This window comes from Thunnus maccoyii, chromosome 6 (assembly GCF_910596095.1).
Source record: "Thunnus maccoyii chromosome 6, fThuMac1.1, whole genome shotgun sequence".
In the NCBI taxonomy this organism is placed as follows: Eukaryota; Metazoa; Chordata; class Actinopteri; order Scombriformes; family Scombridae; genus Thunnus; species Thunnus maccoyii.
The window spans coordinates 15,453,214-15,458,491 of record NC_056538.1 but is presented as its reverse complement, the minus strand read 5'-3'; the positions used below and the strand labels follow the sequence as shown (position 1 = coordinate 15,458,491).

The 5,278-nt window shown below is 38.1% G+C and overlaps 1 long non-coding RNA gene across 1 annotated transcript; it reads right to left on the bottom strand.

Annotated features, from left to right (window-relative positions):
* Positions 1–1,150: 1,150 nt before the first annotated feature.
* Positions 1,151–4,567, bottom strand: LOC121899563. Its single transcript, XR_006096753.1, has 3 exons — positions 2,864–4,567; positions 2,708–2,778; positions 1,151–2,111 (listed from the first exon to the last, which is right to left on the bottom strand). It is a non-coding gene; the product is annotated as an uncharacterized LOC121899563 (long non-coding RNA).
* Positions 4,568–5,278: the final 711 nt, after the last annotated feature.

Genomic DNA, 5,278 nt, shown 5'->3' with positions numbered 1-5,278 from the left:
ATTTCTCTAATATTCCACAAAAAGAAAACAAAACTTCATGCATTGATTTTGTTGAGGCAGATTAACATGTACATGCATATCTCACATGCAGATACATGTGTTCCTGTGTTTCTGTGCATGAGGTATGCAGGTTAATTTGCTGAAACATTTACTTCCCTCTTCCTTTTGTTTCCTTGGAAAACAACACATAGCAGTGAGTGTAAGATGTCATAACACACGCACATACACGTGTTCATGAGCTCACACACATTTGCAGGCAGGGACATACACACACGCATGCATAGGCCAAGCCTACATGACACTTATAAGCACAACACAGTCTGATTACAGCCATAAGGGATGAGCTTATTAATTATTCATGATGAGAGGGGTTTGTTATGTTTTATCTTGTTTTTGTTTTTAGCACAATTGCTTAACTTGATATATAAGAGCATTCAGAGGACAAAGCGCCTTAAAGGATAACTCGCTAAATTTCTGTATGAATTGAAACATGTGGTACAGCTATATTTAAAAATATGCTTAAATCACATATTTCTTTCTTGTTATTGGTTTAAAGTTTAAAACAAGGCTATAGTCCACAGAGGGTTGGATATAGCTCCCAGCAGGAGCCACTGGTTGTCAGCCTTGGTCAAAGCAACAGCTTCGAAAGCTACAGTATGAACTCTGCTGCTCTTGTAGTGTAGTTATCTAGCTGCGCTGCCTCATTGACAGTGGGGGTCAGGGGGGCTGAATCACCTTCATCACCATCTTTGATAAATGTACTTGCCAATGAATTATGTGCCTTTTCCATGTTGGAAACTAATATGAATTTGTTCATGTACGGTAACAATAGTTTGAACTTTTATAAAGGTACATTCAGTTGCCAGTTTATAATGTACACATAGTCCAATACAAGAGCCCTGCAATCATTTCTACCTTCATGAAGTGTGACAAAGATTCCGTCTGTGATTGTGGACGGCACACGGTAAAGAAGACACTCAGTAGTATACTCACAAATGGTCATCCCGATACACATTGTTCCCCTCTGTCATTGTGGTGACTGCACAAACCACAAGAAAATCTACAGTCACAACTTTACATGCATCCACTGCAGTAATATAGTATGTTCGGAAGCAAAAAAAAAAACACACTTTGTCACAGTTTACTTGGATCGATTTATTAATACTCATCTCACGAGGAAGTGTTTTGCTCAGCAGTCCGAAACAGGGCCGATGCATAGTGCTGTTTTAAATAGAGGCTATAGTGGTCACGTGCATGTGTGCCGATGGCGGAAGATACCATGTTTAACTAGATCATAGTGTAGCACTCGGCTCCTAACACTACTATTTAGTAAGGATTGTAATAATTCTGGACCAGAATCAGATGATACCAGATTCGGACAGGAGGCAGAAATGGATATTTGCAACATTAAATGACCACACGAGACAAGAAGCTGTAAACTGGTACCGTGTATTATTTTTGAAAATAAACAAAATAAATTAAATAACTTTAAGTTCAGCAAATAGTTAAATTCCACAAAGATATCGCAGTTTCAATTCAGCAACAAATGATTTCTTCTGTCACCCCTTCTTTTGGTTTTGAACCACTGAGTTTTACTACTACTTCTCTGTTTTGACTGGGTGAACCCTTCTATAGGTAATCTCAATTCTCAATATTTCGATGTGATGAACCACATCATGTTCAATATTATCACTTCACAACACACTTCAACCTTACAACAGTTCACTTTTCACTGCTCCAGCAATAACAAATGAATACTTTGTCCACTCATTTTAACCAGTGCTGGTCATGGCTCAGTTCTTCCACAGGCACAGGGAATGCGTTTGAAGAAGAATGAAGAAGGTAAGTGTCTTTTCCAAGTCGAGTCAAAAAATAGAGAGTTAAGTCAGAGTCTGGGATTTTGGATTGTGCAAGTGGGGCTGGGGGTTGAGCATGAAAGTGGTGCTGGCCTTGTGCAGTTAAGATGTTTGCCCTACCACTGTGGCAGGAGAGAGGTAAAGTTGACAGTTCTCGGCTCTGGGCTCTCGGTTCAGGGATCTTCAATCCAGGGATCTAATGGTCTCGTCTGGTTTGGCTCGCCATCAACTTCAAATCAACTCAAAAAACCTGACCTGCAGTCATTGACATGGCCAGAAATGATCATTAATCAACTGCCATTCTGATTCATCAAGAATGATTAATTCTTTAAACCTCAACAAAATATATACATATAATGTAAACAATCAACACATTTTAAATAACCCTTACAGTAAATGAATTTAGGAGTAAAATGAACTAAATTACTATTTTTATCTTATACTGGTACTTTTAAATTAAAACAATATTACATGAATTACAGTGCGAACTTTACACACTATATTCTTATGTCTTCTGTTCTTTAAATCAGATTCACTATACCAATGAAATATAATACCCGACAAAACATAACTTAGTATGTTGCTTCAGTATTAAACAGTTCAGTAGCTTTACCAGCCACAGAAACACTGAGCAATTAAATACTCCACATGTCACATCTTTATATTTTTTCCAGTTGAGTTGTCAAACAGTTTTAGTTTATTTGAGCTCTACAACAATCGGCTAATTGCACTGTTCAGCACTAAATGCTAATTTTTGTTAGCTCTAGGCTCATTCACTTGAACTAGCCGGCTTAGCCTTGCATCGAGTGGCGCAGAATCTAATTTAATTGTTTACTTTTACTACAACTCACCAATGCGGGATTTCCTCTGTGTCACTCGGCAGGTTTCAGTGAGCAGCATCTCACACACACACATCTACAAGCTTACATCAAAGTACAGGCTGTTACCGTTCTGTTTTGACAACTTTATATGGTGTTTTTACTGTTTTATCTGAGTTATCTGTTTACCGTTCAGCAGTGGGTCCTCTCTCAACAGTGTCACCCAGCGTCTGACTAGCGTACGCTGTGTAGCTTGCCTACGGTGCTGCGGACCTGCGCTCTGATTGGCTGAGGCACTTCCATGTTGTTAACTCTTTGTTACCCGGGTTACAATAGATTATGTTACCTTATTGATGAAATTGTGTCAGAGTTTTGGGCTTTATTTAAGGTATTTGACTAGGAAGTGATGATCCCTTTAATGAGTTATATTTGTTCAATGTAAGAACTGGCAGTAAAATTGCTGATTGTGTAAACTGGAAGATAAGCCATGCCGGTGATTACCACCCCATTTAAATGGATTGCAATGGACATTGTGGGGCCCCTGGAAAAAAGCTCAGCAAGATATCAGTATATTCGTGTTGTATGTCAATACGCTACTGGATTCCCTGAAGCTTTTCCTCTGTAGTCGGTAACCACTCTAAAATTGCTCAGTGCTCTTGTCCAGCTCTTTTCTCACGTAGGCATCCCAGAGGAGATCCTGACCGACCAGGGAATCAACTTTACATCCCGCCTGATGAGACAGCTGTATAAGGAGTTGGGCATTACCGCTATCAGGACATCTCCTTATCACCCAGACACAGATGGCCTGGTAGAGAGGTACGGTAGACATGCTTCCGAGCACCAGAACGTTTGGTGGAGGTGCTGAAGGGGGAGATCCGTTTGATATTGGTGACACACATTATTCCCCTCTGGATGTCCAAGTTTTAGTTTCCTCACTGTATTTATCTATTTTTGCAACTCAAGCCATCTTGTTATCTTTTCCAAGACAGTTGACCCACCGTTTTTTGGGTTTTTTTTTACATGAATGTTATAATATTCAGTATTTTTTGCTAGTCACTGCATAGCATGAATGTAATGGTTTAGATGACTTGGCTTCATGGCTGTCACAATGGTGGATATAAAAATACCTTTTGATATAATGCAATCCAGAAACCACTAACCCCAGCTTCAAATGCTATAATTGAATGAAATATTCTCTATAACAGTCACAGCAACAACTAAACTCACAAATGAATGCAATGCAGAATTGTTTTATTGGATGATATTACTTTATACAGTGTTGTTTTTTTCTGTTTACTGAGTGTACAATGTAGTAGTTTTCTTGATTTAACTTTTACTAAGCTCCTTTTAAACAAATGGATGGTTTTCAGATCCCGCTCATATCACTTGCACTAACTTGGCATAAACAATCAAGTTGCCACAAAATTGCCAAAATCTTGCTAAAGTAGTTTACAGTTTAGTTTAGTTTTAATTCTAATTATCTGGGAACCTGTTATCATGTATTTTCCACTTAACCTGTTAACATACAAGTTTCAGTCATCATTTAAAAGGCTCAATAATAAAAACAAATGCATTACTTTGAAATTGCAGCAAGAATAAATACAAAATGGAACACAAAAGCTGTGTGGAATCTGAAATAGAGAAAGTCTGTCATGAGCGCCTCTTTATACTTATCTTGTACAGCTAAACATAGAAATTGTCATATATTACACACACGCTCACACTAATGCATTAACCATGTTCTTTGTATTTGAAGGTTATTGCTGCATATTTAATCTTAAAATAGACAGACAGAAGCGCTTCAACTGAAACTCCATCTTCAGTGGCAAACTCTTGAGCGCATTTGTATGTTACAAAAAAGTGGGTGAGTGTTAAAGGATGACTGAATGTGTGTGTCAGACGGCCATAAAAAAAAAAAAAAACACAGAGACTGCTCACTGATGGGACAGGAGCAGGGTGTGGTAATCTCACACTATTTTCTTTAAATATTTGAAGTTTAAAATGCATACACATTCATATTGTTTCAGAATTGCTGTGAAACTGCACTTCTGGAAAGAAAAATCTACTAGCAGTACTTCTGAGGAAGATTACAGATGTCTTTTTTATTTCAGTTAAAAATGGTCACATGAAATGGATGATGATCCATATGCTAAGCTAATTCTAAGCATACACACTACCACTACTACCACCACTGTGACTACTACTGGTAATAAAATTTAAGTTAAATGGTTTAGGCCATATGAAGCACACATCAATGTTCAAGAAGCCAGAACGGGCACCTTACGAATGTGAACAATAGAACATTTAAGTGATACTCCACTTGAAATTGTATGATACAGTAGAACATTTGTGTTTTGCTTCGCTGCAGGGGAAGAAAGCAGCTTGGATCCTTGTCAGTTAAAGATATCAGTACCTTACATATACTTTCAGTGCTCTGAGAAGGAATCAGTGTAGAGGTCTTCACATACCTGCAGTGTACGCACAGATCTGCTCCTGTGCTTAAAGGATTTGGCTGATGATTTTCCATAGTTTGTTTTTTTGTCAACAAAGCTCATGTGAAAAGCCAAACCAACAAAGAATTCGTCCTTCTGTACTTGCAAGTAT